Below are 23,252 nucleotides of genomic sequence, written 5' to 3' on the forward strand. Positions count from 1 at the left end.
ACCTGGTTTGTACCTGAGAATGTCTCCCTTGAAAAACAAAGCTCCGTCTTAGGTACTTTTCTGTTGCCATGCTAATATACCACGATCATAGCAACAGAATCATCAGAATACTTTGGAATTACAAAGAAAACTCTGCAGCTCAATTATAGCTCCCTCAATCCTTGCAGTATCTCATAGGCTGGTGTAGATATTTAGTGGACTAGTCACCAGTGAGCTACAACTGGGATTTTTCTAGAGGAGCATTTGTTTAATGATTTTACATTTGTATATGATAAGGAATATAGCTAGGATCCCTTTTAACTCTCTCTTCTGTCTTGACTGTAAGCATTCACCTGAGCCATCCATCCTTAGTCCCTTAAATTAAAAGATGAAGACGAAAAGACAATACATTGGGCTAAATGTGTTTGCCATTGCAGGACTGGAGTTTGGTTCCAGGAACCCAAGTAAAAGCTTGGTGGGTGTGTGATCATAACACATACGAGACGGAGAGGATCGTCCTGCCCACTTGCTCCATCAGCCTAGGCAAGACAGTAAACTGTGCATTTAGGGAGAGAGCCTACCTCAGTATATTAAGACAGAAAGCAACCAAGGAAGACACTCCATGTCAACCTAAGGTCTCCATGTACATACATATGTATCTCTCAGAACATATGCATATACATACTCACACCCCACAAACATACATGCTAAAGAAATGTGAAAAACAAATCTACGAAGACTATAGAGTGAAAGCTGAAAGGAACTTTTTACTCATATGATCATTGAGTGATTAACAATAAAACCTGCTGTGCTGGGGATGGTAGTGGTTAACTTGGCACAAACCTAGATATATTCAGGAAGCAAGGAAACGTAATTGAGAAAATGCCTCTAGCTGATTGGCCTGAAGACAAGTCTGTAGGGCATTTTCTTGATTAATGATGGATGGAGGAGGGCCCAGCTGACTGTGAGAAATGCTACCCTGGGCAAGTGGTTCGGGATGAGTAAGAGAGCAGGCTGAACAAGTCATAAGAAACAAACCAGTAAGCAGCACTCTTCCATAGCTTCTGCTTCAGTCCCCACTTCCAGGTTCCTGCTTTATCATCATCCAAGGAAGCTCGGGGTGTGAATAATATACATTCACATAGGGATGTGAGGTTGTTGCAAACACCTGAACAAAGAGGTAGGATTTATGTTATACAGCTGAATTGAGGAGGAGAATTAGCTAATATCAGTCTCTGTAGAGGAATAGTTTTTAGGCCATAAATATATCAAGGGAAAGAGGTAGAAACCTATGGTTGATTTTTTTTTCTTTTTGCACACAGTATCTGTACATTGGCCAGAGAAAGATTTTGTCATCCCTCTGCATCTCACCCCAAGGGTAGGGCTTTGCTACTTTACCGAGTCTGAAGTTATGATCCTTGGCATGGAGGGCTTATGTCAACAACACACATTCACTCAGAACTTCACGTGCCCAGGGCTTCCTGTGTTCCCATACTATACATTAGCTCCACCATCATGGACTCTAACCCTCTGAAACCATAAGCCCAATTAAATGCTTCCTTTTGTAAGGGTTTTTGTTGTTGTTGTTCATGGAAAAGCAACTAAGATATTTACCTGGCAGGGTACGTGCCATGATCACGAATGTGGTTTTCTCAGGTGATGATCATTCTTTGCATGCCAGATATGTCGAACCCTGGGATTTCTTTAAATTCAGGGAACTCGACTGCATAATTTGTGATAGTGGGGGGTGGGGTTGAATGAGTTTGAGCTCTCCTCTAGCCCTGTCCCCACCAAAAAAGAAAGCAAGCAAAAAGAAATAAGAAGGAAAGAGAAAAAGGAAACCAACTAAAAGAGATGTATTGTATCGTAAGAAACACACGGAGCCATTTAGACAGACCAACTTATGCTACAGGATCAAAGCCACTTAATGTCTCAGTGGTTAGCACACGGGTGCGTTTCCTCTCCTGGGGTGATACTGGTGTGGTTAAGCCGAGGAAGAGGGTGGCTCTGCTTCTCATCTCTGTCCAGTGCTTCTAGCCAGGGAAACACCGGATTTACTGTGGTGGGATGTAGCAAAGGAGAGACAGGAAAGCATGTGTCTACTCTGAACATCCCTGCCTAGATTGTGAAGGATGATTCTCATGTTTGATGGGCAAAGGTATTCATAAGGGCAACCCAAGGTGTGAGATAAAAACAAATGAGAGACAAACAATCTGACAAAAATTTTATGACATTGCATGTCTTGAAAAAATTAGAGAAATTTTGTGGACAATGTTTCTGAAGCCAACACCCTGTGGCTTCCTGAAGTCAGAGAACAGCCCAGCTGGACAGTCTGCTTGGTGCTGGGCAAGCAGCAAGGCTCTGGGGTCAAGGGACATCAGTTTGATCAGGTCCACACTGCCTGTCTTGCTTCCCACAAAGGAAGGCTCTGCTTGGAATTTTTTCTTTTCTATACTTGGTGCCCCATGATTCAACTTCTAGACCACCTTGAGTTCATATGGCCTGGATTCCTAAAAGAGTCTGCTTCACTCAGGCTACCAGAGCTACCTTCCCTTCACTCAGGCTACCTGATCTGCCTTCCCTTCCACTGTCTGGAAGGTAGTTTCAGGTAAAGAAATGAGTGCACAGGATGTCATAGAAGCAGCTTGGTGAGCAAAAAAAAGGAAAGACTGGCCCTGCAAGCACAGAGGAGAATTCAAGAAGCAGGGCCCTGGGAAGTCAGAGGCCCAGAGACAGTGAAGACTGGATGTGCACTCTCTGAAGAGCAAACCCTCCCTCCCACAAAGGATATTCCTGGGTCATTGTTCTCTCTAATTGCAATTAGTCACACTTCGTTTTATTTCTTTTTTTTCCTCTCCCCTCCTTGGTGGCCTAACAGAAGTGTGGGCCACACACCACTGAAGCATGATAACTCATTGATCTAGAAGGCACCATTACTCATATGTGTGATCAGATTTACTCTTGACTATGCTTTGTGTGTAATGAAGCTGTTGGAATTTTAGGCTTGAAGCATTTTTTTTTCCTGGTAAATGGGCTGAAGCTCAGCAGGTCTGGTAAATAACAGAAGTCAGACTACAGGCCTCATGACCTCTAATCTTCCACAGAGACCTGGATGGAGCTGAGAATTGTTTGCAAGTCTGGATGCAATAACTAACGTTCCAGATGGGATCTCAGGAGTTGAAGGCCCGGAGACCCTTGGAATATGTGTATAGATTTGTCTATAAGACCACACAGAATCAGTAGGCCCACCCTGCAGTTTCAGGCCAGGTCTTCCAATGTTGACTCAGACCATTCCATGCTTTTCAGGGATGGTTGCAATACATCTGCAGTTTCTCCTTTAACTTGTCCTGCTTTATCTGTGCTAGGTGTGTCCCTTTTCCTTGACTCTCCCTTATGATCTATGATCTGAGCTTTCCTTCCTTCTTCATACCTGCCTTTCAATTTTCACAAGTCATTTTGATTTTAGTTGTTCTGTAGGATTGGCCTGGGAGCCTCATAGTGTCATCTTCTCAGATGGGTCCTATTGGGAAGATCCTTGCCATCAGTCTGTCTGTCTGTCTGTCTGTCCATCCATTCATTTATCATCATCATCACCACCACCACCATCATCATAATAATTATCTATCTATCTATCTATCTATCTATCCATCCATCTACCTATCTATCTACCTACCTATCTACCTATCAATCTTCTATCATCTAATTTTTCACCCTTCTGTTCTTCTTTGCCTTTATTTCATTCACATACAATTATGTTGCTCTTAACTCTATGAACATACCTCATGTTCTCATCCTGTCATGACTAATGGCCTTTCTGAGTACTGTTGTATATGTGGGAGGTGGGAGGGGAAGTATATAGATACAAAAATATTTCTATGGATTTCAATTGTGAGCTAAGGTTATCCCATCTGCTGAAACAGATACAATTATTTCACATCCTTTGGGGATTTTGTGGTCACCCCCAAGAGTTCTAAAGTCTGGAAGTCTCACAACTTTATTATAATTATTCACTTCCATTGTCTTTTTTCCCCCTTTATTTGGTTCTCACATGTATTATCTCCTAAAGATGGCCTCACTTTCTTTCTTTTTTTAAAATTTATTTATTACACATAAGTACACTGTAGCTATCTTTAGACACACCAGAAGAGGGCATAAGATCTCATTATAGATGGTTGTGAGCCACCATGTGGTTGCTGGGATTTGAACTCAGGACCTCCAGAAGAGTAGGCAATGCTCTTAACTGCTGAGCCATCTCTCCAACCCGACAGCCTCACTTTCAATCAGTGTGACTGAGAAGGTGTTTATTTACTTCAATTTCTCTCATAATATTGTTAATTACTGAAGTCATCTGTAGTAGCAGATGAAAGTCATGCCTTAGCAACATCCAGACTCATTTTGTGAACACTGCTTATTCATTTCATGAGAATAATACAAAATATATTGGATTCATAGATATTTTCATGCATTCATATCAATATTTTTATTACATTTATGTTGTATTACCCTCCCTTATACTCTCATCTCTTTTTCTCTAATAATCACATTCTACTTTTATATTCTTTAAAAACAAATCTAAATTCTGCTTATGAAAGAGACATGTGGTAACTTTTCTGTATTTGGTTTATTTTGTTTAACATGATGACCTCTAATTCTATGTTTTCTTGCAAAAAGCCAACAAAACAAAGCATAATTTTAATCTTCTTTAGAGTTTCCTGCATTTCCTTTATTCATTCATCTATTGATGGGCAGCTGGGATAACCCCATAATTTAACTATTCGGAATAGTGATGAAATAAACATGGGAACACAGGCAGTTCTGCTGTGTGCTCACTTTTATTCCTTTGGGTGTACACACAGGAGTGGTAAAGCTGGATTGAATGCTTGTGTCTCAATTTCTTTGATGACCCTTTGTACTGATTTCCAGAGTGGCTACACTAACCTGCCTTGCCACCAACTGTGCATAAAGATCCTACATTCTCACTGGTATTTGTTGTTCTTTTCTTGATAATAGCTATTCTGTTGGGCTAAGATGGAACCTCAGTGTGCTTTCGATTTCTGTTTCTCTGATGACTAAAGATGTTGGACACCTTTTCATACGTTGTTGGTCATTTGCTCTTGTAAAATGTATTTAAGTCTTTTTGTACTATGTAATATAAAGAAGAGGTTGATCATATTTTTTCATTATCGTAGTTTCAATACCTTTAAACCAGGGACTTTCTCACTAGCTTACTTTTCTCCATGAGACTTGCCCTGATGCCAGTTCTGAGTGGACCCTTTCCATTTATGCATTTCTCTGAGTACTTACACATCTTGTAAGGTATTGAATTCAACATTTAGGTATTGAATTCCCTGGAGCTGGAGTTACAGGTGGCTGTGATCTGCTTGATATGGGTTCTGAGAACCAAACTTGAATCCTCTCAGTAATGAATCTTACCTATTGGATTGTCTCTGCAACCCTTATGAAGATTCTTAACTCATTCTTGTTAAGTTCTGGGAGATTTTTATGCTTTAAAAGCATGAAACCTGAAGTGTATATTCATTCATTTCTTGTCTGTGTTTAGAACAAAATGATTCTTCCTTGTGAAAACTACATATATCTTCACTCTTGGTCCACCTGCTTTCTTGTGGGGACAGGATGAGTTTATTAACTGTGGTGACAGACATACACTTTGCCATTTTAAGTCTATGTTTGCCATAAGAAATGACTTTGTTGTTTCATGCATTTCTCTGAGTACTTACACATCTTCTCCTTCTGATTTCCCCCCATTTTAAAAAGCACTTAACTATCCCTTTTCTTGACATCCCATTTCGATTATTTATGAGGTGTGTTGCCTTTCTTATCTAAAATAAGTCAGTCAATGTGGCAAATTAAAGAAAAGACCATCTATCCAGTGGTTCTCAACCTGTGGGTCATGACCTCTTTGAGGTTTGTATCTCAGATATTCTGTATCTCAGATATTTATATTATAACTCATAGTAGTAGCAATATTAAGTGTAAAAGTAATTATTAAGTAAGCAGGATGCTGGGTTTGGTATCCACCTCAATGCTTTATGTATCTGACTGAAAGGCACACACAGCCTTTATATTTTACTTTGCCCTAATCAACACAATAGCTGGGTCACTGCCTAACCTCCACTACTGACAGAATCTACCTCCCACTGATAATTCCGAGCTACAGATTTCTAAATTCTGTGTTCTATCTTGGCTGCTCTGGACCTAGAGGGCTGCCCAGCTGGGTCTAGCTCTAGGCCATGTTCTTCTAGCTCCTTCACATGGTTGCCCATGCATCTCTGACCTTAACTCTTCTCAGGCATGGTGTATTTCTTGTTCACATTTTCCCGGCATGGTGGATCGTCTTCTCCCTTTTTCCTCTCCTGGTCTCGGTCTCAACTCTTTCAATCCTAAAGTCCTGCTTCTCTCTGCCCTGCCCAGCCATTGGCTGCCAACATCTTTATTTACCAATCAGAATTAAGGGGGGGGGGATCCATCAGTGTCTTATGTGTGCAAATCTCTTGAGCAAACAATCTTGGGGGTCCCAATTAACTTTAGAAAAAAAGCAACATTAGGCCAAACCCCACTACATAACAGTTATAAAACAACATAAAAAATAATTTTATGGTTAGGGGTCACTGCAGCATGGGGAACTGTATTAAAGGGTCACAGCATTAGGAAGGTTGAGAGCCACTGGTCTATACTGTATAGCACAGATGCTATGTACTTATTCATTGGAAGAACAACTTGCTATTTGTTTTTCCAAATAGTAATTTTTCACTTTATTATCACGAGGTTGTATGCAATTTAAAAACAATATATTTTGCACAAAGCAGATATTTGTCTTTTTTTTCCTTCTGTAAATTGCTTACTCTGCAAAAATGTGAGGACCTGAGTTCAATCCAGAAAACCAATGTGAAAAGCCAGATGGGGTAGCATGTGTTTGCACTCACAGGATTGGTGAGGCAGAGACAGGTGGATCCCTAGGTTTTTCTGGATAGTCAAGTTAGGCTGCTGTATGAGTCCCAAGCTCCAGAAAAGGACAATGTCTCAAAAAGACAAGGTAGACAGTTCCTGATGGTTAACACTAGAGGCTAGCCTCTGGATCTACATACATAAATAAAAATAAATAAGATAAGGATTCTTATTGAATTATTATCTGTGAAGCTTCTTCAAGATTTATTTTTATTTGTGTGTATGTGTTTGTGTGAGCATATACCATATGTATGTGAGTTTCCATGGAGACTGGAGGTGGGTATTGAATTCCCTGGAGCTGGAGTTACAGGTGGCAGAGATCTGCTTGATGTGGGTTCTGGGAACCAAACTTGAATCCTCTCAGTAATCATCCTTACCTATTGGATTGTCTCTGCAACCCTTATGAAGATTCTTACCTCATTCTTGATAAATTCTAGGAGACTTTTATGCTTTTTTTTAATTTTTATGCTTTAAAAGTATGAAATCTGAAGTGTATATTCATTCATTTCTTGTCTGTGTTTAGAACAAAATGATTCTTCCTTGTGAAAACTACATACATCTTCAGTCATGGTCCACCTGCTTTCTTGTGGGGACAGGATGAGTTTGTTAACTGTGGTGACAGACATACACTTTGCCATTTTGAGTCTATGTTTGCCATAATAAATGACTTTGTTGTTCCTGGAGGAAGACTCAATTGGGCTTATTTATCACATGTTGATTTATGGACCTAACTATTCATACAGAAAACCTATTTCTCACACTCCACCTTGAATTTAATAGTCACTAAAGAAGAAGTATGTAGATGAATCTTGTGGCATGTTAAGCCACATGAGAAAGTGGGCCACTATGCAAGCCAAGCTGAGATGTTATTTGAATGAGAATATGGAAGAACGTGTTCTTGGTGTGGACTTGGAACATCTGAGTGGGGCCTTTAATGGTCATCCACCAATGTGGAACTGCAGACTTTTACAATTTGGAGGCCACACCTAGAACCTTAGAACCATGAGAACATAGTCCATGGATACCAGCTATACCACTCATCAGTATAGCTGGGTGCAGGATTTACTTCCTATGCAAATCCTAACCCTGCTCTGAGCTGGGGCTCTGGCACACTGTGCAGGCAAAACTGGCACCCTCTCGCCTATGTCTGTGGAGTGACTCACCGAGTATTCAGAGCACACTTCCCCTTCTCTGTCTGCCAGCTATAGCTACTGGCTCACTCTCTCTTTGGAATGACTTGGCTAATGCAGTCACTTAAACCGATGTTTAATTGTGTAGCGTTCTGCAGAGGACTATAAAATGCTAGTTATCATTGGCTGAAGGCTGGGACCTGTCACAGTTGCCAGGACAACTAAACATTGCTACCTGCCCTGTCTCCTTCTCCTATTTGTGGCTCATTTCTGAATCTACAGACTCCGAAGACATACAAGTGCCAGTGCATAGGGACTCAAAGGCCAATGCCTTCCCTTTCATCTTTGTCTTAAGATGAAAGACAAAGGTCTTGTCCACCTTGAAATGTGGGCATTTCCTTTCCATCTCTGCTGTTCCTTAGCACTTACAATTTCTGAGTAGTTTAGAAGGCAGTGTATTTAGCTTGAATATGGATGGGTATTGATTTTAGGTAAGTTGATTTCCTTTCCTGATGAGAAACAATCTTTTTAAAGAGCAAAGATACATTCTTCACCTTCTTTCTTGTTTTCCCCCAAAGCAAGCATAGGTTTAGTTATTGGCACCTGGCAGGGCTTGCTGAAAGAATGAATGGAGCATGCTCCCATGGAAAAGCCAACTGTGTTGAAGGAAGCACTGATTTGCCAGTCATGTTAATTTGTTCCACACACTTTCACAACATCAAAGGAAGCGTCTCTTATTCTTGGATGAGATGGATGCATAATAAGTCCGTCTGCGGTAACCTCATTTCACATCATGGGCTGAGCAAATAGCCAGAATGAAGTTTTGAAGAAAGAGCACTCATGGGCAGCTGGCCTTGAACAGAAGCTCGGTATCTTATGTAAATTTTTGTATGCTTGTGCATATCATAATTTGACAGTAACTATTTAGTGGACAGAAAAGGATCAATATCCTTGTACAGACAGCAGCGTAACATTGTGCCTAGTAGTGTGGCTACATTATTTAGTCCCTTTAAACCTTAGATATTTCATACATCAATCATTTATAATAGAAAGTCCACTTAGGAGTTTTGCTACAAATAAACAGGCTCATATGTAGTAATTAATAAATAGCATCTACCATTATTGATAGTGTTTGATTAAATGTGGACACTGAAAGTGGGAAAATGATTCATACCCATGTGTTCATTTGTTCCAGTGTCCAGAATTCCTAAGTATTTCATTAGGTGAACAAAGCAGAAAAACCACTAAACTCCCATGAAAAACAAAACTAAGCTAAAAATGTGTGTCTTGGTGTTGTAGTAGTTTGAAGAGACACCATGACCACAGAAAGTTACAAAAGAAAGCATTTAACTGGGGCTTGCTGACAGGTTCCGAGGTTCAGTCCATTGTCATTGTGATGGGGATCATGGTGGTATACAGGCAGGCATAGGGCTGGAGAAGAGCAGAGAGTCCTAGTTTTGATCCACAGATAGGAGGAAGAGAGAGACAGAGAGACACACACTGGGCCCGACTTAGACTTCTGAAGCTTCAGAGGCTATCCCCAGTGATGGACTACCACCAACAAGGCCACATCTCTTAATCCTGTTTATGTCATTGCCTGATGACTAAATATTTAAATATATGAGCCTGTGGGGGACCATTTCTATTCAAACAGCCACAATTTGTGTCACTAATCATTGGGGAAATGCAAGTAAAAAATTATACTCTGTTGTGATCTCAAACTTCTCAGGATAAATATAATAAAAAGAGGGAAAAATGGGGTGTCGGGGGTTTGAGTAAAGGGGAATGACAGATTGTTCAGCTGTTATGGAAGACAGCACAAAAGTTCTTCAAAAAAGTAAAAGCCAGATTTTCGAACGATCAAGGCAGTCTTCAACTGAAAGGGTTTCCAAGAGATATAAACACTCATGTTCTTTTCAGAACTATTTCACTGTAGCCATGGTGTGAATACACAGAGAACGTCTAACGTCTACCAGTTACCAATGGGGGGGAAGTGTGAGACAGATAAGCTATGGTATTATTCAGACATAAAAAGAGATTCTTAAATTTGCAGCAGAAAAGATGGACCCTGAAAAGACTGTGCCAGTCATGGAGACACTAATACTTCATCTTTTCACCTGGGTGAATCTAACAGTCTAGTTAATAGATTCAGAGCCTGAAATTGTGTCTGCAACAGGCTAGGGAGAAGAACGCTTTCCTATTCAATGGGTAATGCAGCTCCAGTGGGGCAAGGCAAGCCTTGAGATCCTGTGCAGCAGTTGCTTGCCAGAAATGCTGTGTGCTTGAGAACAAGGTAAGAGGGCAGACATCAAATGGATACTCTTATTGCAATGATAACTTTAGGCACTGTAAACGAAATAAATTCAACTGTACATACATAATTTATGGGCTGTTTGGATCACTGATGATGCTTTTGTGGAAAGCTTGGCAACATGAGGGTTTTGTGGAGACAGAATTATGGCGTTACATTCATTTCCAAATGTGTGACTAGCATCCTCACTGTTTTTGCAAAGGTCGAATTGCAGGCTTATGCAACTGCAAGGAATTCCGTGATGAGTTGAATGACTCCAATTAGTTGTGACAACTTGGATCTGTAAGACATTTCCTATGCCATCCCAAATAGATAAAGATCATCTACTGTCAGTAGAACTTGAATGTAAGATGAAAAAAATTGGCAGGAGACACATTTTCCTGTGTGTTCTCATGGTTTTTGAGGGTAGTTTCATCCTGAATTAGGAGGAGATAATGGCTTACATTAATAGCTTCTGTGTGTGAAAACTTGAGAACTACACTTCTTTCTTGTCTGTTGTATACAGTAAGTGCCAAGATACAAAAAGAAAAAAAAAACCTTTGAACTTTCTGGAAAAACCATGTTTTATTTTACTGATGTAGTTATCACAAATATTGAATTTGCCTCTGTATCAAAGAGCACATATTTTAGCTAATCATAAAATTGTACGTGCATCTTTTAAAAGTAAACGTGGCAAAGAGTTTTTTTTAATTAAAATGTATACATAAATGCTAATAAAATTATTAATGTAGAAGTTCTTGCCTTAATCATAGTTCCCAGGGAACAGTGCTTGAACTTCACTGTGAGGACACAGCAAGAGAGGTTTCTGGAATACCTCACCCTAAACAGTAGATGAATTTATTATATCGCTGAGTGAAAAACACCCAAGGATTGGCTTACTCTTTGACAGAGAAGGAAAATGAAAATATCTCAAGCTCCTTTTTCAAAAAAGTACACTTTTCAGGTTTATCTTCAAAACATTACTGTCAAAGATACTTGAAGCTGTATGACCTGACAATTTGTCTCCATTGTGAATAACAAGTTGCCCAGTGTGTTCACTGCTAATGTGGAAAACTGACAAGCTGGGAGCCCAGAGTCTGCTGAGATGGTACTTTTGGAATGGAACTTGTCATCTTGGCCGGACAGAATGCCGAATCAAATGGACACTTCTTAGACCTTATCTCCCTTGACTGCCCTGCAGCATTTGACATCATGGATTGAACTCTCCTCGGTGAAACTCTTGGCTTCTGAGATTTTTTTTTCCTCTCTTGGGTAAATTTTTTACCCTGACTTTTGAGAACTCTGGTTTCCTGATGGATCACTTAATTGTTGGTCTCTGCATTTTGTCATGAGCTTGTTACAGTGCACACATAGACCTTGGTAATTCTACCCAATTATGACATCAACTACCATAAATGAGGTGAAGAATCAATGACATCTCTATTTTTCAAGGTCAAAAAAACCTATATTCACAACCTTTTACTAGATTTAAATTTTTAAAATTTTCTTCTCATATACCAAATTAATATGCAAAATGAAATAGTTATTTTCTGCTCTGCCTCTCCTCATCTTCTTATACCAATGAAAGGCACACCTAACTGCTTAATGTGAAACCTTAGGTCTCCTTCATGGTTCACTTGTGTCCGTTGTTCCCTACAAATAATTTTTAAGCCTTCACATTCTAGTCATTTGTCCTGTTTATACATCACTGCCCATGCTCATTGTCACTGTCATAGTTCAGGTACCTATTTATATTAGTGACTTTTGAATCGCTGGGAAAAAAAATCTGATGGCAGACTTAAAGGAGGGAGGACTTATTTGGAGTAAGTGTTGTGGAGTGTAAGTTTTCAGTCCATGTTCACTTGGCTTCAGGTACTTGGTCTGTACAGTGTTAGCAGAAACTTGTTGTGGGAGAGAGTTCTTCACTTCCTAGTTGACCAGGAAGCAAAGAGGGAGAGGAAGCAGACAGGGATAATGTAACTCTGTACTAGATACTTCTTTCTTTGCTGTGACAAAATACTAGACAAGAGCAGCGTAACGATGGCGGGGTTTTATTTTGGCTTACGGTTTGAGGCAGGCAAGCATGGCATGCCAATCAAAAATAACTAACCATCACAGACTCTGAAAGACCAGCCTCAGCCACCTGCTTCCTCTAGCTATGCCCCACTACCCAAAGCTCACCATATCCTAAAGTAAAACATCCTAAAACCCGTATCACAGATTAAAGCCATAACATCATATCATGTCTCATATTTTTCTTTGTTTCTTGTTTTTTGTTTATTTGTTGGTTTAATCATTGCGCCAAACTTCTAAGAGTTTCTTTTTTTTTTTCTGGCTCCTTCCATGTTCTAATGTTTTATGAAATACACAGCCAATCATTCATTTCACCTGATTAAGATTCTTTGAAAGTTTACTATCATCTTTATAAAGTTCAAACATGTGGTCACAGACTAATCCACTCTGATTCCTTTGTACTGCTTTTAGTCTCTGTAGCTTCAGATCTTGCCCTGTTTCTTATGCTCTACCCTACAAGTTGTACAAAATGCTTAGTTTCTGAACTGGCTCTTCCCTTATTTTTCCCTTGTGGAATTGCAAGTATTTCTCCTTCTTTTTAATCTGCCTATTTTCTCCCATCCTTGCAGCTGAAAGGACATTTCATTTGAAAACCTTTTCCTCATCTTCTAAGATCTGACTCACACCCCATTTTTACCAGAATAATACCTGACACATTTATAGTTCACAGGATGTGTATAAAAATAGTTATTCTTCTATAACCCACCAAGAGCTATTTAAGGATGGGAACTATGTATTTTCAACATCCTGTTCCTAGTATCTTCTTCAGCGTTTGGTACATGGTTGGCACTCAATAAATCAATATTAGAATGAGCTATTTTGCTGGCTAATTAAAAACTTGAAGGGAAGTCAAAGATCTAGTTTTAGTTTGGAGCCACTAAGAGCCAGATGAGACTAGTCAGCTCTCTATAGATGAAATGCCCTTGACTCTCTCCTATCACACTCATGGCTGGAGTTGGTGGGTAGTAGATAATTAACCAGAGATGCTTGAAAACCTGTGTCCCAAAGTCCACAGCTGGTGTTCCAAGAGTCTTCTCTATGTACTTCTAAAGTGTAATGGAGAATTTCTCACTATTCTCGGAGACCTTATGTGCCCATGGTATTTGAAGCCCTGGAAGTGCTTAATTCCACATTCAAGGCTTTGGGGGAAGCATATGGAATCCAGAGTGCTGGGCCCAATGCTTCTCATGTGTGGGACTCAAATTGAGGTTGTCAGTGGCTACAGATTGCCAAGAGGACTTGATCATTCCATAAAGTCTCTTCTGCCACACGAACCCTGGGATGATTCGTCTGTAGTTCTGCCAGGAGCCTGTGAAGACTGTGAAGTGATAGTAGCTCCTCACTGAAACCATCTCAGGGCTCCATCCTGCAGCCACTGCATGAGAAATAAGATGTGTTGACAGCCTTGGAGCTGAACTTTCTGAATTCTACAAGACTCTTAAGCAGGCTAGGAGGGACAGCCACCTACACCTTCTTTTAAAAGAAAGGATGATTGAATGAGGATCAGCCAATCATATATTTTCACAAATTAGATTTATCTGTAAGCTTTAAATATGTACAAACATTTTTCAGTAATCTGGTATGAATTATGGTTTGGTCATTAAATAGTCATTTTTGTCTCATCCTCATGTGCAAAGTAAAAGGAGCCTCATTTGCTGCATTATTTTTCTCATTGGAAAATATTGAATTTTGAGGGGATACAAGTTTTTCCAGTAAAATTGAAAAATTGCTCAGAATTGAAAGGCTATTCCATCTGAGCCCAAGCTGTGCTGAAGTTTGACAGCATCTTTTCCTTTGGCAACGAAAAGGATGTGTGATTTTTATGACTTGGTAAACCTCAAACAGACATATTGTCCTCAGAATGCAGATATGGATGAAGCCAAGAGATGAACAGAGCGTCATCTCAAAATAAAAAGGACAAGCAGAATGTAAAGGACATGAATGGCCAAGTTCAACCAAAAGCCTTGAGAACTGCTTTGGTGTCTCCTACCCTGATTGTATTTGAACAATCTGAACGTTACCGAATCATTCCAAACCCCTCGATGCTTGCCCCGTGCTCTCACCTATAAATAGCAGTGAGAGTGTGGTTTGGCATTTCCCAAGGCTTAAAGAATAACTGTTACCTGGAAATTATATACCACAGCTCTGAGCATGGATCATCTTATTTAATTTTCCAACTTTCTTACAGAACAGTATCATTTTCTTCTCTTTATACATGGAATGATGAAACTCAGATAAAATGATATGTGCAAAAGTAAGTCATTAGCCAGCTTTGGTCTCCTTCTAACTACCATTGTCTATGCTTAGGATATCTTTCTGGTACTCCCTTAGGCTTCTTTTATCTATCTATCTATCTATCTATCTATCTATCTATCTATCTATCTATCTATCTATCTATCTATCTATCTTTTTTTGAGACAGGGTTTCTCTGTTTTCCCCTGGCTGTCCTGGAACTCACTCTATAGACCAGGCAGGCCTCGAACTCAGAAATCTGCCTGCCTCTGCCTCCCAAGTGCTGGGATTAAAGGCTTGTGCCACCTTTGTCTGACTCCCTTTGGCTTCTTTATAGACAATTCTTGTCCCGTTTCCCCCCCCCCCCCACTACTTTATTTAGTCAACTTCTATGCTTTCAAATCTCACCCTCTTGTGAGGCTGTCCCTGTTTTTTTAATTGATAGTTCAGTTAGGTGCCCTCCCACATTCTGGGAGTATGCCTCTATCAGGCACATATGAATGTATCTCTCTGTAATCTGGCTCATCATCTAGACCATTAGCCCAGGGTCACAGCTATAGCTGTGTCTGCTTCACATGTTCAGGGACTCCACAGAATTTGCTAAATAAAAAAAGTAACAAATCAGTACCCGCCTTAGGATAAGGATGCTTGCTGTCTTGTAAAAAGAAAAAAATGCAGCATCCCATAGCAATTATTCTCCCAGTCATGCTGAGTGGAAGGTACTCCAGGATAAGTGGCAGGAGACCACTAGCTCTTGCTCTCAGGTTGCCTTCATACTACTCTGCTAACATAGTATCTGAAGAATTGCATCTCAGGATATCCATTATCGACTTTATACTTGCATTCTATCTTGGCTGCATGGTCTAGCTGTCATTAAGAAGATAGTGTTTTGGCAGAATTAAGTATTAATATGCCATTTGCCATTTGAGTGTTAAATCCTGGGTAGTCAGTATGAGAGGAACAGCGGCATGATCAGGGATGAACAGTCATTTTCTGGTGAAGAGCTGCTGAGAGATGCTTGCTGCTGTCCTGAAGGTGCCTACACTTGAGCCCATAGCACATGTTTAGACAGCATCACTGGGAGGACAAGGAAAATGACATTGGTCTCTTCATCTTCCATCTCTTGTTCAAGATAAGACTGAAGTGAGTCAACCACTCTGCATTTCAGCGTAGCTCATCCATCTTATTTGGCAGCTGCTTTGCACTATGTAGGGTGGTAACTTGCTAATGTAAAAGAAAAAGGAGGCGTATGTCTACCTCAAGACAATGAGCATGTTGCACTTCACAGTTGTCCTGCTGCTTCGGGGGAAGTCTACAGGAAGAATGTTCAAGCAGGTAAAGCTTAGATAAACTGAGTGGGCATACGAGTCCCATAGACATAATTTACTTTGTGCCAACAACTCATTTCTCTTCTCACATCTCAGGGTCTCACAAAAAAATGAAAAAACAAATCCAAATACCAGAATGTCTTCTGTTGGCAAAAATGTTGGCACACTAAATGCTGTTTGATGCATCTGAGGTCTAATCGATGTAATACTTTTTCATTGAGACCTTGCCCTTTTCTGGGTTTCATCATTTCTACTTTAAGAGGCATCAATATTTGTAGTTATTCTGGTTGAAATTTTAGAATACCAGCCCTGTCTCTGAGTCTATTCAGATTAACACTGTGACACAAATTATGCATTAATGGGGTATGTGGATATGACAAGTCTCTTTACTTTCCTGTTTGCTGCTGTAGTTGTGCAGGGAATGTTAGATTTCCTGATGGATAAGTCGGAGGGAATATAGAGGAAGGAATAAGGTAAATGCAAGTTATAGCACACTAGCCAAGCAAGACACAGATGCCTGACCTGGGAGACTGAAAATGAAGAGTATTTCTTGCTACAGCTGCTGTAACTTTATCACCCTGCCTCTGTGACTAGAACTACAGTGGAAAGAGTGGTCTGTCCAATTAATTATAGTTGAAAGTAAATGTGTCATAAAGCTACATATTATGATGTATGCTTATGACTCCAGGTATCTGTTAGGGTGGGGTTGGAAGGTGACATGATCTCACAAGTTCAAGACCATCCTGGTGACACAGAAAGAGATTTCTCAAAAAAAATATTATGTACTTTATCAAGCAACTAGATCCCCAGGGTTCCCTCCATACACCTTCATATGGGTGTGACATGTGAGATAATAGAAATGTCCATTAGGTTGTTTGTGACAGTGATTTCACAGAGTGCACATTCTCTCAAAATATCATGCTGTATGTCTTGAATATACATATGTTTTGTTTGTCAATAATGCTTCAATAAAGCAAAGAAGAAGAAGAAGGAGAAGGAGAAGGAGAAGGAGGAGAAGGAGAAGGAGAAGAAGAAGGAGGAGGAGGAGGAGGAGGAGAAGGCGAAGGCGAAGGAGAAGGCGAAGGAGAAGGAGAAGGAGAAGGAGAAGGAAGGAGAAGGAGAAGGAGAAGGAGAAGGAGAAGGAGAAGGAGAAGGAGAAGGAGAAGGAGAAGGAGAAGGAGAAGGAGAAGGAGAAGGAGAAGGAGAAGAAGAAGAAGAAGAAGAAGAAGAAGAAGAAGAAGAAGAAGAAGAAGAAGAAGAAGAAGAAGAAGAAGAAGAAGAAGAAGAAGACTACTATTGGAATTCGATTCCAACTTTCAATATCTACTTTTCAGGAATGCAATCCAGGGACACCCTGGTTCTGTCATACTGCTATTGAATCTCTCTCCACAGGAAAACTGTCTTTGGTGACAAAGGAAATTAGACTCCAGAAGTGATATTTTGCCTGCAATGTATCTAATAGCCTTTTCATTTCCCCACTGAACTCTGTAGCCATGGAAACTTCAATTTCTTTCTTGGCTCAGCTTCAGAGATACGTGTGCTAATGTTTCTCAAACTGACTTATCAACTAATGAACCAAGAAATGTTATATTTTTTGGACTATGCTTAGAAGTGTTTTGCTCAGATTTTAAAGGTCGGGGCACTTTAGGGTCATGTTTTTTCCATAATTTTTCTATGTAACATATTCACTTTCCATTAAAATCTAATTTTTTCTACCAACAAGACGCTAGGCTTCTGATCTCTCATGGAAATTGTACTTTGTATGAATCACTTCATCCAAATGTATGCTCTCAGTGACCCTGTCATCAAGTGGACTTCATGCCTTAATTTTCCCCTTTTGTAGCAAGATGCTTAACTTGTTACTTAGCAGGCAAGCTGGTCATGAGGCTGTGTGGGCGAGGTGAAAAAGGGAAAAGAATAAAAGAAAGAAAAATTATACAGCAATTGTTGTGGCTAAGAGCAACTGTTAGTGAATATCTAATGTTCTAATTTCAGGGTAGACCATATCATCTCTGTAATGTCTAGGGCACCAATCCACCGACAAAACGTTTGACACAGAACTTATCCTGTTTACAAGAAATGCAGGGACTGGGGATGGAGCAGAGACTGCCAGTCAGCTATGACATAGCATTACAGTCATGAAGACAGAGCAGCAATGGATACCTGCACAGCACTGTGTATGCAACATTCCCTTGAAGAGAGAGGAGTCACCCCTGAGGCTCCATCATTTCTGCAGAGGCTATGGACTACTAATGGTTGCTAGAGAAAGAGGTGTCATTTCATGGGTGGTGTAGCCTCTGGATGATTAATTAAGTAGAAGTGAAAGAAAGAAAATAACATAATAATGGAGAGTAAATATAGTAAGAATACATTGGACAACTTTATGAATGTATAAATCTGTCAAAATATTTTTAAGTAAAAGAAAAAAAGACATATGTCTCAGTGGGATATCCTCAGCTCCTTAAGGACATGTCCTTGAAAGAGATTGTGGGATATTATCTATAATCTCTCTCTGCTCTTGTTTAAGACTCTACCATTTGCTCCCATGCATGCACCATGATGCAACACCTTCACCAGAGAACACATAAATTAGGGCACCTTTCCTCTTTAATTTATGTATTTACTTTACATTTGATTGCAGCTTTCCCTTCTCCCTTCCAGTCACTCCCTTTCATCTCCCCTTCTCCCTATCCTCCAGGCCTCCCATTCACCTCAGAAAAGGGGAGGCCACCTAAGCACCCCTTTCTTAAATTTGAACCTCCAAAACCCTGAACAAATAAGTTTTCCTTCCTAATTTAGTTGCTTCAAGCTTTTCTTTATAGTAACACACAGCTGATGAATAAAGTCAGTGATGAGCTTTTCTCTGTTGAAAACAGTTTTCCTCAGCATTCTCCAGTCTTGCCTACCATTCTGGTCCCAGAGCTAATTCTAACTCAGCTCTTCTTACTGTCTGGTCACATTCAGATGGCCACTAGACCTTCTGAGCATCTGTGACAGATGAACTTCATCTTTAGTGTCTATTATTGAAATTAGGTCTCGTAGTTAGCACTTGGAAGAACTTGTGTCATATATTGTTGTACCTTTATAGCCTACCTAAGTGGATTTTTTAAAAAAAGCATACATAGAAAGTGTTTTTAAATGAATATACAAATTACACATGTAATTCCATGATTAGGTTTGTTATCTTGACCTAGCTGTTGAAGGAATTAATGGAGTCCAGTTGCCTTTGCCTTTAATCCAACAGCTGACTCAGATGGACACAAAGACCCACAGCCAAACATTGTATGGAGCTTGTGGACTCTTATGGAAGAAAAGGAAAAAGGATTGCAGCCCCTAGGGGGATAGGAACTATACAGGAACATCATGGACCCTTGGGGCTCTCAGAGTCTGAACAACCAACCAAAGAACATACACGGGCTGGACCTAGCCCTCCCCACACATATGTAGTAGATATGCAGCTTGGTCTTTATGTGGGTCCCCAAATATTGGAGCAGGGGCTATCCCAAAAGCTGTTGTCTGTAAGAGGAATATGTTCTTCTAGCTGGGCTGCCTTCTCTGGCCTCAGTGATAGAGGGATAGCCTAGCCATGTAGAAACTTGAAGTGCTAGGGTAGAGGGAATACCCACAGGTGTCCTCACTCAATCAGAGGAGAAGGAGAGAGAGAGAATGGGGGAAAGGATTATGTGTGCAGTGTGCTTCCTTTTCTTAATTAGTCTTTCTAAAATCTTACCAGTTTTAATAGCCTGTGTGGAGAAGAAGATTTATGTATATTGAGCCATTAATTTCACCATCTTGCTTTTTCCTTCATTATTTACTATTATTTACTACTTCCTTTATTATCTTTTGGGGTATTTGAGGGATTTTTATTTTCATTTTTCATCTGTTTGAAGACAGATGCTTAGTTGATTAATTTTCATGACACTGCTTTTCTAACGCATATCGAGGCTATATGCTTCTTTCTAAGGATGCTGTTGTGAATATTGTAGTAGTATTGCTCATTCTTCCTTTGAAATAATTTAATTTCCTTGAAGTTGACTTTTTATTCTCAGTCATGGGATATTTATTTATTATTACAATAGTTTGTAGTCTTTTAGTATATATTTTTGTCAGTAATTTTTAATTTAAGTTATACAATATTTTGAAAAAAATGGAGATGTGATTACATTTTCTGTTTCAAGTGGGCTTCGAAGGCCATTTAAATTCCAAAGAATTATCCTGTCCTTCCTAGTGAGGGGGTCTTATATTTGCCCATTTGTTCAAGTTTTAAATTGTTACTGTGGAGGTTATGGGAAGCTGAATGGAGAGGGCCCACATGGCTTTATAGAATTCTAATAACCTCTGATCCTTGGGGACTAACTAGTGAGAAACAAGCTTGCATTATATCATCCCTGCTGTGGTAAGGCCTATCTGTCTATGCACTGTAGCCTCACACAGACTGAGTAGTGAAGTGCTCTGTGTCTTCAGTGTTTGATCTGATTAAACTCAAAACCACTGCAGTGGTTTCAAGTTTAATAAATGATCCTGATTCCACAGTGGTAATGACTGTTGCAAATTTCTTCTTGTATTTCTAATATTTTTTCTTTTTATGTTAGTTAGAGCATATAAATGCAGAATAGTATAATTTTCCTGGCAAATGTTACCTTCTATTATTATGTAATGGCATTTTATCTCCTATAATGCCTGTACCTTGAGTCCATTTTCTTTTATTCAAAGGTGATTATTTTCAGTTTATTTTGCTTTGTTGAGTACAGTATCATTTCCTGCACTTTTACTACTCCCACACTTTGTACATGTGCCCTTGGGGGATTCTTTTTCAACTGTTAAAGATAAGCTCTACCATTATAGTTGTAGAGGTTTTATTATTATTATTATTAAACTAATAAAATTTATTTTAAAATGCACAACTCAGTATTGACATTTTTAAGTCATCAAATTATTTTTTTTATTAATTACTTTGTAATGACAAGGTTCTTTTTTTTAGGTATTTTCCTCATTTACATTTCCCAATACTATCCCAAAAGTCCCCCATACCCACCCCCCCACTCCTCTACCCACCCACTCCCACTTTTTGGCCCTGGCGTTCCCCTGTACTGGGGCATATAAAGTTTGCAAGTCCAATGGGCCTCTCTTTCCAGTGATGGCCAAATAGGCCATCTTTTGATACATATGCAGCTAGAGACAAGAGCTCCGGGGTACTGTTTAGTTCATATTGTTGTTCCACCTATAGGGTTGCAGTTCCCTTTAACTCCTTGGGTACTTTCTCTAGCTCCTCCATTGGGGGCCCTGTGATCCATCCAATAGCTGACTGTGAGCATCCACTTCTGTGTTTGCTAGGCCCCGGCATAGTCTCACAAGAGACAGCTATATCTGGGTCCTTTCAGCAAAATCTTGCTAGTGTATACAATGGTGTCAGCGTTTGGAAGCTGATTATGGGATGGATCCCTGGATATGGCAATCACAAGATGGTCCATCCTTTCGTCACAGCTCCAAATTTTGTCTCTGTCATCAAATTATTTTATAATAGTTAAATGCCTCTTAAATATACATGATATCTTCTGAAGCTGAAAGTAATATGCACGCAACTAGTTTTTAAAATCTACTGAGAACATTAAACATGACAGAAGTAGAAAATCTCTTATGAAATCCTCTATGAAAGGAAATTGTGAAAGGTTCCTGATTAGACAGAAACCATTCCATCTCCAAAGGAGAATACTCAGTGTAGCTGTGGCTTCATAGAATGAATTGGGTAGTGTTCCTTCTGGTTCTATTTTATGGAATAGTTTGAAGAATATTGGTATTAGGTCTTCTTTGAAGGTCTGATAGAATTCTGCACTAAACTCATCTGGTCCTGGGCTTTTTTTGGTTGGGAGACTATTAATGACTGCTTCTATTTCTTTAGTGGTTATGGGGCTGTTTGGATGGTTTATCTGATTCTGATTTAACTTTGACATTTGGTATTTGTCTAGAAAATTGTCCATTTCATTCAGATTTTCCAGTTCTGTTGAATATAGGCTTTTGTAGTAGGATCTGATAAGTTTTTGAATGTCTCAGTTTCTATTGTTACATCTCCCTTTTCATTTCTGATTTTGTTAATTTGGTTAGTCGGGTTAAGAATTTATCTATCTTGTTGATTTTCTCAAAGAATCAGCTCCTGGTTTTGTTAATTCTTTGTTTGTTTGTTTGTTTTGTTTTGTTTTGTTTTGTTTTGTTTTGTTTTCATTTTTTTTTTCTTTCGAGACAGGGTTTCTCTGTATAGCCCTGGCTGTCCTGGAACTCACTTTGTAGACCAGGCTGGCCTCAAACTCAGAAATCCACCTGCCTCTGCCTTCTGAGTGCTGGGTTTAAAGGCGTGCGCCACCACACCTGGCTTTGTTAATTCTTTGTATAGTCCTTTTTGTTTCTACTTGGTTGATTTCAGCCCCGAGTTTGATTATTTCCTGCCATCTACTCCTCTTGGGTGTATTTGCTTCTTTTTGTTCTAGAGCTTTCAGGTGTACTTTTAAGCTGCCAGTGTATGCTCTCTCCAGGTTCTTTTTGGAGGGACTCAGAGCTGAGTACTGCTTAGTACTGCTTTCACTGTACCCCATAAGTTTGGGTATGTTGTATGTTCATTTTTATTAAATTCTAAAAAGTCTTTAATTTTTTTATTTCTTCCTTGACCAAGTTATCTTTGAGTTAACTCAGCTTCCATGTCCAGCTTCCATGTGTATGTGGATTTTCTGTTGTTTGTGTTGCTATTGAAGACCAGCCTTAGTTAGTGGTGATCTGATAGGATGCATGAGATTATTTCAATCATCTTGTATCTGTTGAGGCCTGTTTTGTGACTGATTATAAGGTCAGTTTTGGAGAAAGTACCATGAGGTGCTGCTATATTCTTTTTTTATTAGAATGAAATGTTCTATAGATATCTGTTAAACAACTTGGTCCATAACTTCTGTTGGTTTCATTGTGTTTCTGTTTAGTTTGTGTTTCCATGATCTGCCCATTGATGAGAGTGGGGTGTTGAAGTCTCCCATTATTATTGTGTGTGGTGCAAGGTGTGCTTTGAGCTTTCGTAGAGTTTTTTTTCATGAAGGTGGCTCCCTTGCATTTGGAGCATAGATGTTCAGAATTGAGAGTTCTTCGTAGATTTTTCCTTTGATGAGTATGAAGTGCCCTTCCTTAGTCTTTTTGATAACTTTTGGTTGAAAGTTGCTTTTATTTGATAATAGAATGGCTACTCCAGCTTGTATCATTGGACCATTTGCTTGGAAA

The 23,252-nt window shown here is 39.5% G+C and overlaps 1 non-coding gene across 1 annotated transcript; it reads left to right on the forward strand.

Moving 5' to 3' along the window:
- Nucleotides 1-1,585: 1,585 nt before the first annotated feature.
- Nucleotides 1,586-1,757, forward strand: Gm26146. Its single transcript, XR_003948470.1, has one exon. It is a non-coding gene; the product is annotated as a U1 spliceosomal RNA (small nuclear RNA).
- The last annotated feature ends 21,495 nt before the right edge of the window (nucleotides 1,758-23,252 follow it).

This window comes from Mus musculus, chromosome 9, assembly GCF_000001635.26.
Source record: "Mus musculus strain C57BL/6J chromosome 9, GRCm38.p6 C57BL/6J".
NCBI lineage: Eukaryota > Metazoa > Chordata > Mammalia > Rodentia > Muridae > Mus > Mus musculus.